The sequence below is a fragment of the Panthera onca genome, chromosome D4 (genome assembly GCF_046562875.1).
Source record: "Panthera onca isolate mPanOnc1 chromosome D4, mPanOnc1 haplotype 2, whole genome shotgun sequence".
NCBI classification, from domain to species: domain Eukaryota; kingdom Metazoa; phylum Chordata; class Mammalia; order Carnivora; family Felidae; genus Panthera; species Panthera onca.
The window spans coordinates 14,180,303-14,199,850 of NC_138351.1; the positions used below are offsets into that span (position 1 = coordinate 14,180,303).

Here is a 19,548-nt window from a genome sequence, read left to right on the forward strand (position 1 = left end):
TGTCACTTTCAGGTTAGAGCATTTAATTGCTGACATGAGACACTCTGGAACTCTCTTGTCTTCTGTATGGAAATCAGCAATGTCTGTGAATGGGGACTTTGATCCTTGACTTATTCCAATGAGCAGGACCCTCCCACCTTCTCCACTCTATCAAACTACCACAGACATAAGAGCAAGAAACAAGCCTTTTTGTCTTGCCACTGAGTCTTGGGGGTTGTTTGATGGCACAGCATTGCCTAAGCCACTCTGATCGATGCAGGGAAGACGGAGAAATTGCTTACCCAGTGTCACACAGCCAGGAAGTCCAGACATTCCTCTATGACACATAACAAATTTCTGAAGGTGTGTTGGAAACACAATGGTCTGAAAGTCAAACAATATATTTGCATGCTTTAAATTGAGGACCAGTCCCAAGGAACTAAAGCCATTTATAAAACCTGACCTGTGGGCTGTGCAGACGCTGCCTTCTTCAGAATCAGACTAGTCAACAGATGAGGACTTCAATAGAGGACTAGGTACAGGTGAGATTGGCTGCAGCAGGGTTATCGTTATCTGATCATTTCTCTTTTCCACTGGGTAGGAAACCACTCCAAGCAAATTCCTGGTGAATCTCCCTTAACAAGCTGCCTCAGGGACTGAAATGACCAGCACAATGGTTCTCAAACCTGTGTATCATAATCACCTGAAGGGCTTATTAAAACACAAGCTGCTGGACCCCACCCCAGTGGGTCTGGAGTAAGCCTGAGAATTTGTATTTTTCATAGTTTTCCACATGACTCTCATGATACTGGTCCAGAGACTACACTTGAGAACCACTAACAACAATAAGTATCCCAAGTGTCAATTCAAAAACAAAACAGAGGCTCCAGCGTGACTCGATTGGTTAAGCGTCCGACTTCGGCTCAGGTCATGATCTCACAGTTTGTGAGTTTAAGCCCCGTGTTGGGTTCTGTGCTGACAGCTCAGAGCCTGGAGCCGGCTTCAGATTCTGTGTCTCCCTCTCTCTCTGTCCCTCCCTCTGCTCACACTCTGTCTCTCTAAAAAATAAATAAACAACATTAAAAAAACCCACACACACAACTATATTTGTAGTCTAGAAAATATTTTTGGTAAGAACTTCCAAATTCCAAAATTTCCAAATCAAATTAGTCATCATGGAAACAGAACTTTCTTACACCTCTTATGGTTTTGGGTTAGGGTAATCACACATCCCCTTGCTCAGAACATTCCTGATTCACACCTAGTGCCCCAGCGTTTGTGTGTCAACAGCCCCTCCTTTCACTCTGGTCAGTGTCCAGGTCTGAATAAGTTATATGATTGTTCTGGGTAGGCCTGTTTACATTTTTTTTATTTTACAATTTTTTTAAGTTTCTTAAAAATTTTTTTTAAATGTTTATTTATTTTTGAGAGTGAGACAGAGCATGAGCAGGGGAGGGGCAGAGGAGGCAGGGTGTGGGGGAGGGGGCACAGAATCCAAGCTCTAGGCTCTGAGTTGTCAGCACAGACTGTGAGATTATGACCTGAGCCGAAGTCAGACACTTAACTGAGCCACCCAGGTTCCCCTAAGTTTATTTATTCATTTTGAGAGAAAAGAGCATGAGCAGGGTGGGGCCAAGAGAGAGGGGAGAGAGAGAATCCCAAGCAGGCTCTGTGCTGTCAGTGCAGGGCCCCTCGTGGGGCTCAAACTCACAAATTGTGAGATCACGACCTGAGCAGAAATCAAGAGTGGAACGCTTAAACGATGGAACCACTCAGGTTGCTTCTAGGTCTTTTTACATTTTTGACTTTGACTTATGATGGTTTAAGGGCCTCAAAGATCTTAATCCCACCAAGGTTGCAGTGCTATTGGGAGAAAGACCTGTGTTCTTGCTAGCCTCAGGACCCCTGTTGGTTTTCATGGGGGATAGGGAGTAGGGATGGAGGAGGGGGGCATGTTGAACACGGGCTCCTCCCCGTAACTGGCCAGCACCCTGCAAGAGCTAGGAATCAGCCTTGCTCACTGATACATGCAATACGAAGTCAAGCACAAAAAAAAGCTTCTGGGGTGCTGATGTATAATGCAGAAAAACAAAGACTGTCAGAAAAATGAAGATCTCAATATGCACCCTGTCCCCAACAATGGGAATAGAACCAGAATTAATCTTCCAGCTGAATGGCCACTGCCATTCTATTCTCCCAGCCGGCTTTCAAGTCTTATATGAGGCAAACGCATGCTTTTTGCCAATCTTACTAATGTTCTTTCCTGAGGTCCATGTTGTTGAGTTGGAGGCTCTGATGACAAAAGAGGGTAAGTCTGCAGGGGCATGTTATCTCCACCTGAGGAGAAGCCCCACAGGGGCCACCCTCTTTCCAAATGAGAGGGAAGGATTCCTTGATATAAATTACGGTGTGGGTGTCCTGGCCCAGGGATGAGAATAAAGCTTTGCCTTTCCACCCCCTTTTAATAGCATCTAATTACTTCCAGGCTTCTAGACAGTTTCACAACACAATGATTAAGGTAGTGGGAAAAGCACTTTTCAGCTAGGCTGTCATCTACCTATTTTTTTTTCTTTAAAAAAAAATTATGATTGAAGCTTAGTTGACATGCGTTATATTAGTTTCAGGTGCATGACAGTGATTTGACAATTCTGTACATTACTTGATGCTCAGCACGAATAGCTACTTCTTGATAACTGCGGGAATCCTTACTTGAAGCCATTTATCTGAGTTGAAGGCTGCCCCTAAAGATACATACAGCTGGCTACAGCTTTAGTGTAATGGCAGTTCTCTAGAGTGAGAGAGATGTGCACCTAACTGGCAGAGCCTCTCAACATTCCAGATTGTTAGCTAACTCCACTCCAAGCTTGTCCTGTATCATCCAGAACATGCAGTTTTGCTGTAACTGGTTTCAGGTCAATAGACGTTTAGGAAAGGCAGATGGGGACAGTATGGTGGGGAGGCCAACTGGATGCATAAATGAAAATGGGCAAAAGACACGTGTCACCCCCACATTAAAAGAAACCGCAGAGTCTACTGGTATTTACTAGGTAGTTGCTTTATATAAACACTGTGCTTACGGTAAATGCAGCTAAGTTGACAGTTTTTGCCTTGTGGGAGTTTTAATTTTATCATGGATGACCTAAATTCAACCAACACTCTTCACAACTGCCGACACCCTGTACCCACACACACACGCCCATAGACTGCTCAGGCTGCCATAGCCAGATACAATACCCTGGGTGTGGTCAACAAGAGTTTATTTTCTCCCAGTTCTGAAGGACCACTAGTCCAAGATCAAGGTTCAAGCAGGGTTCTGATTCTAGTGAGGGCTCTTTTCCTGACTTGCATATAGCCACTTTCTTGCAGGTCTTCATGTGGTGGCAGAGACCGAGGGTTGGGGGTTTGGAGCGTGGGTGGGAGCTCTCTCTTTCCTCTTCCCATAAGGCCACAGTACTTTCGAATTAGGGCCCCACCCTAATTTAACCTTCATGACCTCATTTAACCTTCATTGCATCCTGGAGACCTTATCTCCAAATACAGTCACACTGGGGGGTTTGGGCTTCAACATACAAAGTGGCGGGGGCACAATTTAGTCCACAGCATACACAGGGCACACTAAGGCAGGAGCTAATGCAGTGCTGAGACCACTGATGATTAAATATTTACAGTGAGGAGAACCTTCTTGAAGCAGGCCTGCCGTGTGCTCTGGGAGCATTCTGACAGTCTGCTGCAAGGAGAGGTCAGTGTGAGCTCTTTTCATTTAGCCAGGAAAGGCTTTCTAGACAAATGGGGATTTCTGGTGATATCTGGAGGGCAGAAAGATAGATTTAAGTGATAACAGAGAGGATAATAAGACCAGCGGGAGCGGGAGCATGAGAGAGATCCTACTTAGAAGAAAGAAAGATACACGGAGGGGTAGTTTGTGAGAGTTTTCCTATTTTCCCTTTGCTTTTTTAAAGTGGCTTTAAAGTGGTCTGCCTTTGTGTTCCTACCGTAGGAAGCTCATCATTGTGGGCTGTGTGTAGGTGTTCATTTTTCTTTTACTCCCTCTGCACACTTCTGTAGGCTGCTCCCTGGGGTTCTAAGGCATCTGCCTGGTTTTCTTACATTGTTCCCATCTCTATCCGAGCTGCCTGATTTACTCATCCCTCTTTACTCACTCATCTACCTCCATCTCCTTTGCTTCCCACCCCCAATTAATTTGTGTAGTATCCTGACCCCTGCCAACACATACCCTCCTCAACTGCCTTATCTTGACCTTCTCTCGAAAAAAGCGGGCACAGGTGACTAGAAATCAAGCCAAACCGTTTGAAATGTGGGAACCCCACCTTTGGGTGCTTTCTGCAGTCTCTGCCTGGATTATATCCCCCTTTCCCGTCATTGCTTAAGTTTTAGAACCTAGGAAGCACACAGGAGATTCATTTAAGAAATCTCACACACACAAAAAGATGAATACCTGAGGTGATGGATGTGCTAATGAACTAGATGTTGGGGGGGACACTTTCACAATATATACCTCTATCAAATCACCATGATGTGCAGTTTAAATAGCTTATAATTTTATTTGCCAATCATACTTCTATAAAGCTGAAATTATTTTAAAAAAGCACATACACACACAAAACCTAAAGGAATTTCAATGCACACACGTACACAAGAATGACTCTTTTCTTGGGTGATTGGGAAGTTCAAGGGTCATGTCAAAGCAGTTGCTTCCAAATTCACACGAGCTTTGGTGAGCTGAGACTCTCTGTTAGGTCTCTCCTTTCCCACCCCCACAGATCTGCTCACTACTGCTGAGAAAGATTACAGTGTGATTTGGTGCAGAGCTTCCAAAGTCTTGATTTTAGGGCCCTAGGGTATCAAAAGAGTACTGCTCCCTCCTCTGCAGCTTTACAGCACAGAATGGCTTGAAAATGGGAGAGTAAAAGCACCATTAGAGCTCTCTCTTTGATTTAGGCCACGGGCTTCAGAAAGTTTCCTAATAAATTATGAATATGACGTCTGGGAGTACACGATTAGCCCATCAGCAAGGTTGTTTTTGTTGCTTTGCTTGGAAAGAAGATAGAAGATGTGTCATGTTGGGGACGTGGGGGTGTCTGGCAAGGTCTAAGAAGGCAAAGCTGAAAGGGAGACACGTGGCAGGACAACTGGGAAGTTCCGGAAGCTCACTGCTGCTGACATCACAATTTTGCCTGAGAAGGTCCTGCCTGGCTTCTGGTCCTGGCACCATCAGTTCCTAGCAGAGGGACTTCCAGCAAGTCACCGAGGCTCCATAAACCTTAGCTTCCCTGACCGTCATATGGAGATAATAATGGTATCTAAATTATATAGTGATTGTGAGGGTGAAATGAGATACTGTAGGCAAACACTGGGCACAGTGTCTGTGGCTCGTTGTAAACACTCAATACTAATAATTATTATTATGTAAGAATGACATCTTTTCTCCCATTTCAGTTTGAAGCTCATGGGTGTAAGACACATGTAATAGAAATTTCAAAAAAGTAATAGAAAACCAGGGAAGCATCCTAAGCTAGAAATATTATCTTTGGGGCACATGGGTGGCTCAGTCGGTTGAGTACCAACTTCAGCTCAGGTTATGATCTCACAGTTTGTGAGTTCAAGCCTGCATCGGGCTCTGGGCTGACAGCTCAGAGCCTGGAGCCTACTTCGGATTCTGTGTCTCCCTCTCTCTCTGCCCCTCCCCTACTTGTGCTTTCTCTCTCAAAAATAAACAAACCTTAAAAAAAGAAAATAATTATCTTTGTATTATTCCCAAATTGGACTCCATTCAATAAAGCACTAAGAGTGTTCTTAGGAGATTTATAAAATGATCCAAAGAGGACATATGCTAAGGTGCCTTGATACACTGGTGTGACTCAGTCAAAACTTGCAAAGTTTCTCCTCCTTTCTGAAACCTTGGAGGACTGGGGCTATTTCACCATCTACTTCTCACCAAACTTCAGTTCTGCATCATATCTACTCTTAAAACTAATGTCACCTCATCCTTCATGAATATTCTCTTTTCTCTCAGCCCAGGTTGGCATCTCTCTATTGACTTCACTTCTCCAAGTCAGTTATGCTGTACAACCTCACATTCTTAGGTCAATTTACTGATGTAACAATACGTTCAAGATTTAAAACTCAAATGAGTGTTCAACTATGCCTGGAAGTCTTTCTGTCATTTGCCAGGTAAACTGCATATCCTACTTTCTACAGTGATTATTTGAAACATTTCCCATTTCACTTCATATTATGCAGAAGATCAAAGCTTTCCAAAGGAACCCTTGTGAAAACGACAAATCCACTGACCTAGACAACAATCCTCATCTTCTCTCTTATTAAATGAGTTGTTCCTTCTATCATTTAAGCTGCTGCTCTCTCTCCTCCAGTCTCCTCAGGACCATGGCATGGTTATTCATTTTCCTCTACCATTTAATCAACCAACCTCTTTCAAGTGGATCCTTCCTGTCAACATTCAAGTATGTGCAAACTTGGGGTGTCTGGGTGGCTCAGTCGGCTAAGCGTCTGACTTCAGCTCAGGTCATAATCTCATGGCTCGTGAGTTTGAGCCCCTCAATGGGCTCTGTGCTGACAGCTCAGAGTCTGGAGTCTGCTACAGATTCTGTGTCTCCCTCTCTCTCTCTCTCAAAAATAAACATTAAAAATGTTTAAATATGTGCAAACTTAAGATACCTTCAAGTAACCACTTCTGATCCTTACATTCTACTCCAGCTCCCAGTATATTTTTATGTTCTCTAAACTTTCTCAACTTTCAGTTCTCCCTTCTCTCTCTTCCTACTCCACCTCCATGAGTCTGGAATCCTGGCCATCACATGTCCACATTGCTGAATCACTCAGCTCTCAGCATTACATGGTGTCAATCACTTCCTTCTAAAACCTCTCTTCCCTTCATGCCCCCGGTCCCACTTACCCTAGTTTCTCTCTTAGCCCCACGATCTCTTCACAGTCTTTTCCAGGCTAATAGTGCTTTTTCCAGCCACTAGATGTAGGATTTCTGCCAGGATCAGTTCTAATATTTCATATCTTCTCACTTTGTACATTTTTGCAAAGCAACTTTACCCACTTTCCACAGTTTAGACCCTTTAGACCAGTATATCTAAGAACTGACTTGACACGTGGGCTTCAAGTCTTCTAAGACATCAACCACACCCTATCCAAGATCTACTTTCTGTCAATACAGAATTTTCCCTCTCATTGAAAGACATATCTGTGGAAATAAAAAAAAAAAAAAAAGATCACCCAAATAAGAGCAAGTAAAGACTATAGTTGACTCTTGAACAATGCAGGATTTAGGGGCACCAAACTACCAAGCAGATGAAAATCTGTATATAACTTTTGGCTCTCCCAAAACTTGACTACTAATAGTCCACCATTGACCGGAAGCCTTTACCAATAACATAAATGGTTGGCTAACACATATTTTGTATATACACTATATACTTTATTTTCATAATAAACTACGCTAGAAGAAAGAAAATGTTAAGAAGATCTTAAAATGCATTTACAGGATTGTAGTTTATTTATTGAAAAAAATTCACATATAAGTTTATCTGTGCAGTTCAAGTCAGCATTGTTCAAGGGTCAACTGTTTTTATTCAGGGTACAGGAGTCAGCCGCTATCACTGGTATTTGGCAGAGGCTCAAAAGCAGGCTGACAAGTGGGAATGTTTCATAGTGCAGAAGTAAAAAAAAAAAAAAAAAAAAAAGCTTCAGTTATGTCCTGATTAGAGGCTGTTGGCATGGGGAAATGTAGGCAAGTTAACTAGACATGGGCATCCCATGTGATTGGTTAGCCTTCTCCAGTTGGTGCTAAACTGGAAATGGGGCCAAAAACTTGGCAGGATGTCAGTTATTAATCAAGCCTGGACTCTTTGGGACCAATTGCTACAGGGATTATTGTTTGGTTTCCTAAACAGTTTCCAAGAGATAGTAGTTTGATTTCCTGGACAGGTAACTATATAAATACGTTAGCCTCTTGGGCTGGTTGCTGCAGATTATGGGTCAGAATTCTACTGTATATATAGTCTTCCCATTGCCCATTTGTATATACAGTCTCTCAACTCCATCAGTCCATCTGTGTAAACCAGAAGATAAGGAGGCAAAACAGCATGATGATATGAAATGAGTTCTAGAATGACACTGTTTACTTCCTAGGTGCACCACACATTAGCTGTGTACACTGGATAAGTTACTTTATTTTAATTTTATTTACCCTAAAAATTAGGAGAATGAGAGACTTATCTGAGTCTGACACAGTTACTGCCCACCCAACAGCTACGGCCCACATGTTTCTAAAAGTGTTAACAGCATTATCTAGCAGCTATGTGCTTGGTCCAAGGATAACCAGGAATGGCACATTACAAGTAACAGAGCCTAAAATGAGAATTTGACTGAAGGAAGAAAAGAGATGGGGGCTGTGGAGAAGTCTACTATTCTTAGGTTCGAAGTTAATAAGCTTTCAGTGTCAAAATGTTTGGATTGGTTATTGTCTTATTACTTTGGAATGAAGACAATTTTATTCACAAAGCTGATATTAATATAAGGAAAATTCAGCCTATTCTTAGGTGTTAGCTACAGCCTTGCAGAATTCAGTAGTCATTTAAGAGTGAAGTTTGTGAGAGAAGCTCTTTCTGTCAATAGGTTGCAATTTAAATCAACTAAGACTTCTATAATTTGAAGCCTTGTAGTGCTGGAATAACTTAATTCTCACCTTGAATTAGTGTAAATCCACAGAGAGAGGCAGGAAATACACTGTTGAGAAAATAATGCCCCCCACACACCCTAGCTGCATCTTCCAAACATCTCCTTTTAATTATTCTCTGTTTGACAAAGAAGAAAAGAATGATGACTAAGACAAGCTCAAGATACTATTTCATATTATAACTGGAGCCATTAAAACAACAGCTACTGGGAGTAGCAGAGGACACAGGCCAGTGACTAGAAGACAGATATTCTCAAGGATTATGCACGAGGAGATTGTTGGCTTTTATTTTACAATATGGAGCAAGACTTGGGGTAAGGGGGAATGGAAGACTAGTGAGTTTTGTTTCTGAAGTACCAGACTGCTAAATTTATCTTGCTGAAAATAATCTGTAACAAACTCTATGGTGTTTGAAGGAGCTCTACAACTCAAAACTACAATAAATAGAGGACTAAAACTGCGTGGCTCAAAACGACATTCTTCCAGTACATGTACAAATGCCATTCTAAAAGACAACAGATAAGAAAGATCTTAGGGTAGAACCAGGAAGACCAGACTGACTGACTGACCTCTATCAAAGTGGAGAGTCCTCAATGTTCCTGTGAAACAAGATACGTTATATGCTATTTTTCACTGTGTGTGTCACTTCTCATTTTTCCCTTCTTCTGAAAACATAGTTTAAATTGTAGTCGTCTGTTTACTTCTTTGACACAGTGATCTGGTACAAATGGGGTTGAACAACTTGTCTTATATACTTAATGTTCCTGAACTTTACTGAGTAATCATTTCCAGAACTGATTCAGGGGAATACCTTCTCACCAGTGACCCAAGCAGGATAAATAACTAGTTAATATTTTAATTCTTCCTAGGAGAGGAGGCAAGTCTGATAGCAGATAATTCAACAATCATTCCCATTCTGTTTTACCCTCCTCCCCTTACTGTGTCTTCTTTGATTAACTATTATGTCCATATATAAACTGATCATGTGGTCACTGCAAGTTTGGTCTCATTTCAGCACCAAGGTAAATCTTGACTAGTCTGAGCCTATCTTGGTAATTCCATTTCCTTGGCAGTGACTGTTTTGGTAATGAGTATGTGCTATAATTCTGGCTAATAAGATAGAGTAATAAATATGCTGAGAGGTTTCTAGAAATATTTTTCTTGCCTTTAACAAAAAAGTAATAGAAGGGAACTTAGTCATCTTAAGAAATATTTGTGAAAAATCTACAGCTAACATCATACTTACTGGTGAGAAATTAAAACCCTTCCCACTAACAGCAAGAAAAAGGCAAAATTTCCCTTCTCACCACTCCTTTCCAACATTATACTTAACTAAGGCAAAAAAAAAAAAAAAAGAAAAAGGAAATAAGAGATATATAAATTGGGGAGGGGGAGGGGGAATAAAACTGCCTTTGTAGATAACATAATCATGTGATTATAGCAAGGTTACAGGATACAAGATTAATATACCAAAGTGAATTAATGCCCAATATACCAGCAATGAAAGAGTGAAATTAAAAATTTAAAAGGTCATTTATTTTAGCACCCAAAAAAGGAAATGCCTAGGTATAAATCAAAGAAAATATGTACAGTATCTACATCAAGAAAGCTATATGACACAAAAACAGACACTCAGATCACTGGAACAGAATAGAGAACCCAGAAATGGACCCACAGGTGTATGTCCAATGAATCTTTGACAAAACAGGAAAGAATATCCAATGGAATAAAGACAGTCTCTTCAGCAAGTGGTGCTGGGAAAACTGGACAGTGACACAGGGCGCCTGGGTGGCATAGTTGGTTAGCGTCCGACTTCAGCTCAGGTCATGATCTCGTGGTTTGTGAGTTTGAGCCCTGCATCGGGCTCTGTCCTGACAGCTCAGAGCCTGAAACCTGCTTTGGATTCTGTGTCTCTCCTTCTCTCTGCCCCTCCCATGCTCATGCTCTGTTTCTCTGTGTTTCAATAGTAAATAAACATTTTTTAAAAATTAAAAAAAACTGGACAGTGACATGCAGAAGAATGAACCTGGACCGCTTTCTTACACCATACACAAAAATAAACTCAAAATGGACGAAAGACCTAAATGTAAGACAGGGAGCCATCAAAATCCTCGAGGAGAAAGCAGGCAAAAACCTCTGATCTTGGCCACAGCAACTTCTTACTCAACATGTCTCCAGAGACAAGGGAAACAAAAGCAAAAATGCACTACTGGGACCTCATCAAAATAAAAAGCTTCTTTCTGCACAGCAAAGGAAACAATCAGAAAAACTAAAAGGCAACTGAAGGAATGGTAGAAGATACTTGCAAATGATGTATCAGATAAAGGGTTAGTATCCAAAATCTATAAAGAACTTATCAAATGCAAAACCCAAAAAACCAAATAATCCAGTGAGGAAATGGCAAAAGACATGAATAGACACTTCTCCAAAGAAGACATCCAGATGGCCAACTGACACATGAAAAAATGCTCAACATCACTCATCATCAGAGAAATACAAATCAAAGCCACAATGAGATACCACCTTACACCTGTCAGAATGGCTAACATTAACAACTCAGGCAACAACAGATGTTGGCGAGGATAAGGAGAAAGAGGATCTCTTTTGCACTGCTGGTGGGAATGCAAGCTGGTGCAGCCACTCTGGAAAACAGTATGGAGGTTTCTCAAAAAATTAAAAATAGAACTACGACCCAACAATTGCACTACTAGGTATTTTTCCAAGGGATACAGGTGTGCTGTTTCAAAGGGGCACATGCACCCCAATGTTTAAAGCAGCACTATCAACAATAGCTGAAGTATGGGAAGAGCCCAAATGCCCATCGAGGGATGAATGGATAAAGAAGATGTAGTATATATATACAATGGAGTATTACTTGGCAATCAAAAAGAATGAAATCTTGCCATTTGCAACTGTGTGGATGGAACTGGAGGGTATTATGCTAAGCAAAATTAGTCAGAGAAAGACAAATATCATATGACTTCACTCATATGAGGACTTTAAGACACAGAACAGATGAACATAAGGGAAGGGAAACAAAAAAAAATAAAAACAGGGAGGGGGACAAAACAGAAAAGGCTCACAAATATGGAGCACAAACAGAGTGTTACTGGAGGGGGTGTGGAGGGGGTGGGCTAAATGGGTAAGTGGCACTAAGGAATCTACTCCTGAAATCATTGTTGCACTATATGCTAACTAACTTGGATGTAAATTTAAAAAATAAAATTAAAAAAATTAAAAATAGAAATCTAAGTTTTTAAAGACAAAAATAAAATATATTTTATTTTATATAAAATATATATAAAATATATATAAAGACTAAATAAAATATATTGTTCTTGTTAACAACAACAACAAAAAGAACGCTATAAAACTCTAATGAAAGAAATCAACGACAAACTAAATACCCATTTTGCCTATTTCCCCATGCCTCCTCCCTCTGGCAACCATCAGTTTGTTCTCTGTATTAACAGGTCTGATATCTGCTGCTTGTTTGTTCAGTCATTTATTTGGTATTTTAGGTTCCACAAAAAGTGAAATCATGTAGTAATTGTCTTTCTTGGGCTGACTTATTTTACTTAGCATAATATATTCTAGTTCCATCCATGATGTTGCGTTTAATAAGATTTGACCTTTTTATGGTTGCATAATTATCCTATTGTATGGATATGTGTGTGTGTATCCACACTGCATCTTCTTTATCCATTTGTTTATAGACCCTTAGGTTGTTCTTATATCTTGATAATTGTAAATAATGCTGCAAGAAACATAAGAGTGCATTTTCTTTCATAATTAGTGAGAGAAGGGGACTGAAAGATACCAGTTTCTAATTATAGGATAAAGAAGTCACAGGAATAAAAAGCACTGCATAGAAAATATAGTCAATGATATTGTAATAGAGCTGTGTGGTGAAATATGGTCGCTACACTTGGGATGAGCATAGCATCACCTACAGACTCTTCAAATCACTATGTTGTACACCTGGAACTAATATAACATTGTGGGTCAACTATGCTCAAATAAAAATATTTAAGGGAAAAAGGACAAACTAAATAAATAGAGAGATACTCATGAGATCAAGAGTTAGTATTGTCAAGTGGTCAGTTTTTCTCAACTTGATTTATACATTCAGTGTAATCCCAATAAAAAATCCACACAAGTTTTTGTGGATATTGACAAACTGATATTAAAGTTTACATGGAGAGGCAAAAACCCAGAAAAGCCAACACAGTGTTGAGGGAGAAGGACAAAGCAGACAGACTGACACTGCTGGACTCCAAGACTAACTATAAAGAGAAAGTAATCAAGACAGTGTGTCACTGGTGAAAGAACAGATAAATAGTTCAATAAACAGAATAGAGAACTCAGAATAGACCGACATAAACATAGTCAAGTGATCTTGGACAAAAGAGCAAAGATAATATAATGGGGCAAAGATAATGTCTTCAACAAATGGTGCTAGAACAACTGAATACCCAATAAGAAATCTAGACACAGACCGTACACGAATCACAAAAATGAAAGTGGCTCAAAGATCTAAGTGGAAACTGCAAAACCATAAAAAGCCTAGAAGAGAACATAGGAGAAATCTTAGATGATCTTGGGTTTGGTGATGGCTTTGTACATACAACACCAAAAGCACAATCTGTGAAAGAAATAGTTGATAAAGTAGACTCAATTAAATGAAAGACAATGTCAAGAGAATGAGAAGACAAGTTATCGAATGAGAGAAAATATTTGCAGGAAACACATCTGATAAAGATCTGTTATCCAAGACTTCCGAGGAAGAAGGCAGAGTAGGAGGACCCTAAGCTCACCTCATCGCATGGATACAACCAGATAACACTCACATCAGTGTAAGTAACCCAGAGAATGACTCCGAGACTGGCAGAACAGACTCCCCACAGCTGACTGTAGAGAAGAGGACACATCGAAGGAGAATAGCAAAGGCGGAAACATGGTCGTGAGCTAAATGGATCTTCGGAACTGTCAGTGAGGCAGGATGCTGTGGGTGCTGAGGGCAAGGACAAACAGAGCTTCACACCAGGCACCCCAGGACCAGGGAACCCACACAGAGAAAATGAATCCCTATAACATTTCGCTTTGAAAACCAGAGGGGCCTAACTCTGAGTTCTTACAATCAGTGGGGCTTAATACCTGGAACTTTACAACCAGTGAACTGGGTTCTGGGACAGTTGGAGGGCAAAAGGAAACTAAGTCCTCACCCTTGAAGAGACAGCACAACAAAGAGGCTGCTGAGATACAGCATAGAAGTCCAGTGTGAAAAATGCCTGGGGTGTATAGGAAGATGTATTCAACCAATCTCAGAGCATGTGCTGGAGGGGCAGAGATCTTTGTGAGACTTCTCTGGGAACAAAGGAGCTGATGTCCACCATTTCCCTCCCCAGTTCCCCAGCCTGGACACGCAGACAGGTGCAGGAATCAGTGCAGCACAAGGCTTGCCACCTATCTTGCTAATAACAGTGCACCCCGCCCCCGTGAGCTTCTGTGGATCCACCCCTCCAACTTGCCTGGTCTGGTGGGGATTTTCCCAGGGGGCTGCAGGTCCCTTCCCACAGGGGACCAGCAAAGACCTTGTTAGCACCATGTGCTCCACTCCCTCAATCTCCTGCAGACCTGGTCCATCCAATACACCTTTGGCTGGAGCCCATCTAAAGTGGTGCCACGAGCCTGGCCGTGTGCAAAAAGCCCTGACAGGGACCAGCGCCACTCCAAAGTGATTCCTGCCCCAGAGTCCAACTGTAGCCCTGCCCACCAGTGAAAGCTTCTCAGGGGACAACACAGGAAAAGTACCCTGCAGTTCAGTGCTATTGCATCGTGGGCAAATGCCTGGATTGACTCAACTGGAGAGATCATCCAAACAGAAAATCAACAAGGAAACAGTGGCTTTGAGTGACACATTGGACCAGACGGATCTAACAGACATTCAGAACATTCCATCCTAAAACAGCAGAATACATGTTCTTTTCAAGTACACATGGAACATTCTCCAGAATAGATCACTTGTTAGGTGACAAAAGCAGTTTCAACAAATTCTAAAGGATCGAAGACATACTATGTATCTTTTCTGACTACAAAGCTATGAAATTAGAAATAGACCACAAGATAAAATCTGGAAACAACACAAATAAGTGGGGGTTAAATAACATGCTACCAAACAATGAATGGGTCAACCAAGAAATCCAAGAGGAAATCAAATCAAAGAGGAAATTTAAAAATGCATGGACACAAATGAAAATGAAAACACAGTGGTACAAAATCTTCAGGATGCAGCAAAAGCTGTTCTAAGATAGAAATTTATGGCAATACATTGCTATACCTACCTCAAGAAGCAAGCAATGTACTGCTTGCCTACCTAAGAAGAAAAATCTCAAACCACCTAACCTCACACCTAAAGGAGCTAGAAAAAGAACAAATCCAGTAGAAGGAAGGATAAAATAAAGATTAGAGCAGAAATTTTAAAAATAATAACAATAGAATAGACCAATGAAACTAGGAGCTGGTTCTTTGAAAAGATCAATAAAATTGATAAATATTTAGCCAGATTCGTTAAGAAAAGTAGGACTCAAAATCATAAATGAAAGAAGAGAAATAACAACACCACAGAAATACAGAGTATTGTAACAAATTATACGCCAAAAAACTGGACAACCTAGAAGAAATGGATAAATTCCTAGAAACATAAAGCTCCCAAAGCTGAATGAGGAAAAAACAGAAAATTTGAACAGACCCATTACCAGCAAAGAAATTACATCAATAATAAAAATCTCCCAAAAAAACAAAAGTCCAGGACCAGACAGCTTCACGGGTGAATTCCACCAAACATTTATTTTTTTTAGAGTTTTATTTATTTATTTTGAAAGAGACAGAGACGGTGTGAGTGGGAGAGGGAGAGAGAGAGAGGGAGACATAGAATCCCAAGCAGGCTCTGCAATGTTAGCACAGAGCCTGACATGGGACTCGAACTCGCAAAAATTGTGAGATCATGACCTGAGCTGAAACCAAGAGTCAGACTGCTTAACCCACTAAGCCACCCAGGTGCCCCTTGACCAAACATTTAAAGAAGAGTTAATACCTATTCTTCTCAAACTATACCAAAAAACAAAAGAGGAAGGAAACTTTCCAAATTGCTTCTATGAGGCCAGCATTATCTTGGTACCAAAACCAGATAATGACTCTACAAAAAAGAGAACTACAGGCCAATATCTCTGATGAACATAGATGCAAAAATCCTCAACAAAATAATAGCAAACTAAATCCAACAATACATTAAAAACAATATTTCACCACAACCAAGCGGGATTTATTCTTGGGATGCAAGAGTAGTTCAATATTTGCAAATCACTGTGATATGTCACATGGTTAAGAGAAAGGATTAAAAATAATATGGTTATTTCAATACATATAGAAAAGGTATTTGACAAAGTACAACAATAGTTCATTAAAAAAAGCTCTCAACAAAGTAGGTTTAGAGGGAACATACCTCAACATAACAATGGCCATACATGAAAAACCCACAGTTAAAATCATATTCAATGGGGAAAAACTGAAAGTTTTCCCCTTAGGACAAGGAAAAAGACAAGGATACCCACCCTCACCACTTTTATTCAACAAAGTACGAGAAGTCCTAGCTGCAGCCATCAGACAAGAAGAAATAAAAGGCATCCAAATTGATAAGGAAGAAGTAAAACTTTCACTATCTGCAGATGACATGATACTGTATAGAGAAAACCCTAACGAGTCCACCAAAAAACCTACTTAAAACTGATAGAAGAATTCAGTCCAGTCGCAGGATAAAAATCAATATACAGAAATCTGTACCATTTCTCTACCAACCCAAGTGTCCGTCAATAGATGAATGGATAAAGAAGATGTGATATATGTACACAGAATATCACCCAGCCACAAAAAAAGAATGAAGTCTTTCCATCTGGAACAACATTAATGGATCCGGAGGACATAATGCTAAGTGAAGGAAGTCAGAGAAAGACCAATACCATATGGTTTCACCCATATGAAGAATTTAAGAAACAAAACAGATGAACAAAGGAAAAAATAGACAAGCCAAAAAATGGATTCTTAAGTATAGAGATGGTTACCAGAAGGCAGGTGGGGAGGCGTGGGTGAAATAAGTGAAAGGGGTTAAGAATATGTTTATCATGATGAGCACTGAGTAACGTATAGAATTGCTGAATCACTCTATCATAAGTCTGAACTAATATAACACTGTATGTTAACTCTACTAGAATTTAAAAAAAATTTAAAAAGTATCATCCAAAATATACAAAGAATTCTTAAAACTCAAGAAGAAAATAGCACAATTAAAAAATAGGTCAAAGACCTTAATAGACGCCTCACCGAAGATAATACACAGATTGCGCATAAGCATATGAAAAGATAGGTCATCAAGGAAATGCAAATCAAGTCAATAATGAAATACCGCAACACATCTCTAAGAATGGTCAAAAATCAGAAAAAGGAAAACAGCAAATGCTGGTAAGGATGTGAGACAACACTCACTCTCATTCATTACTGGTCAGAATGCAAAGTATTCTGCAAGACAATTTGGCAGGATTCTACAAAATTAACACACTCTTACCATGCCATCCAGCAATCATGCTCCTTGGTACCTACCCAAAGGAGGTGAAAACTTATGTTCGTACACAAACCTGCACACAAATGTTTATAGCAACTTTATTCACCACCGTCAAAATTTGGATGCAACTAAACTGTCCCGTAGTAGGTGAATAAACTGTGGTATATTCACATAATGGAATGTTATTCGGGGCTAGAAAGAAATGAGCTATCAAGCCATGAAAGACATAGAGAATCCTAAATACATATTGAAGCTAATCTGAAAAGACTACATATTGTATCATTCTAACCATATGACATTTTGGAAAAGGCAAAACTACAGAGACAATAAAAATATCAGCCGGTGTCAGGAACTGCGGGGTGCTGTTGAATAGGTGGAGCACAGAGGACTTTTAGGGCAGTAAAACTATTCTGTATGATAATACAGACTTCGTGTAATCATGATGTGTCCATGTAAGTTCATCAACTGCAGTGAGTGCATCTCTCTGGTAGAAGATGTTGACACTGGGGGAGGCTATGCACGAGTATGGGCAGCAGGGATATGGGAAATCTCTGTACCTTCTTCTCAATTCTGCTGCGAACCTGAAATTGTTCTAGAAATTATAAGGTTTAAAAAAAAATACAGTTGAGCAAGTAGGAAGATATCCAACATTCTTTGAAAGAAAGACTCAATATCAAAGAGAGGCCAATGCTCCGAAGTTAGTTCACATACATGACACAATTCCAATGAAAACACCATTCAGTCTTTTTCTGGGGGCAGATAACTCAGCTACAAAGCTTATGTGGAAACATTAGCAAGCACAAATTTCCAGGAGAACTTAAAAAAATCAATGTTGGGGAAGGGGCGGGGACAGCTAACATATTAAAATATCACATAAACTTCTACAATTAAAATAGTATGTATTGATATATGAAGAGAGAGACAAACATAGAGAGCAGAAACAAAAATCCAGAAATAGATCCAGTACAGGTGAAAATTTAGAATAGGATAAACAACAACTCCAATCAGTGATTTGAGAGGGGAAATGATGAAGTTACCAAGTTGAGACAACAGAGTAACATAGGGAAACACAAGACTAATTCCACAGGAGGGCAGAGATCCGATAATAAAAAATGAACTCACACAGTGCTTTCATTAATTAATTATGAGAAAAAATTGATAAGTTTGGGTATATAAAAATAAAAACCTTTACTGGACAAAAAGCATCAGTGGTAAAATGAAATGCCAAGTGGCAAAAATGGAAAAGTATGTGTAAATTAAATCATAAAGAGCAGTAACCTGTAGTGTATAAAGGCCTTCTCCAAATTAAGAAAAGACTAACAAATCAATTGAAAAATGAGCAATGATATGACCAGACAGCTCAATCAATGGCTGTCATCATATGAAAAGACATTCCATCATGCTTCTATAATAAGGTAAATGCGAAATTAAATATAACGTGATTCCACTTATCACCCCTCAGGTTGTCAAAAACCCAAAGTCTGACAATTACCATCACTGGCCAGGCTATCACCAAGGAAACATTTATATGTTGCTTGTGGGAAGGCAGAGCGAAATAGCATATCACCATGGAGGAAATTTGGGTTATCCCTGATGAAACTACAATGCATTTACCCTTTAACAAAACAGTTCTTCTGGGAATCTATTTTGAAGATACATTGGAAAAAATATGAAATGACATACGAACAGCTTCCACGATATAACACTCTTCATAACACCAAAAGGCTGGATATATCCAAGCATCTATCAATACAGGATTCATTGCATAAATTAATGTACAGCCACAAATGGAGTGCTATGCTTCTATAAAAAGAAGTGAGGATGACCTTTTGTAGGAGTGATCTTCAGGGTATATTATTAAATGATAAAAATAAATGGGTAGAACAAGGTGTACTTTATGCTCCCTTTATAAGGGGGGGATGCATTTACATATCTGCTTCTATTTTCATAAAGAAACAATGTAAGGATAACCCCCAAACTAAAACAGAGGCTTACTCAAGAGGAAGGAAGGTAATACTTGGGCACAGAGATGGCAAGTTTTTCCTTCTGGACTTAGCTGTCTGTGCAGTAATGACGGGGGGGCCGCTGTAGCCAGCCTGCAACCAGGATAGGAGCTACGCCAAGAATGGTCACAGTATGCACTGAAGATGACAGAGTGCACACAGAATGACCCTGGGTCCCCCATGATGTTAGAGCCGATGAATTAGTTCATTAAAATCAGCCTACT

The 19,548-nt window shown here is 40.1% G+C and overlaps 1 protein-coding gene across 7 annotated transcripts in view; it reads right to left on the minus strand.

Annotated features, from left to right (window-relative positions):
* The window catches only part of TRPM3 (transient receptor potential cation channel subfamily M member 3), a 495,179-nt gene that overhangs the window by 348,419 nt on the left and 127,212 nt on the right, over positions 1-19,548 (minus strand). The window lies entirely within an intron of this gene.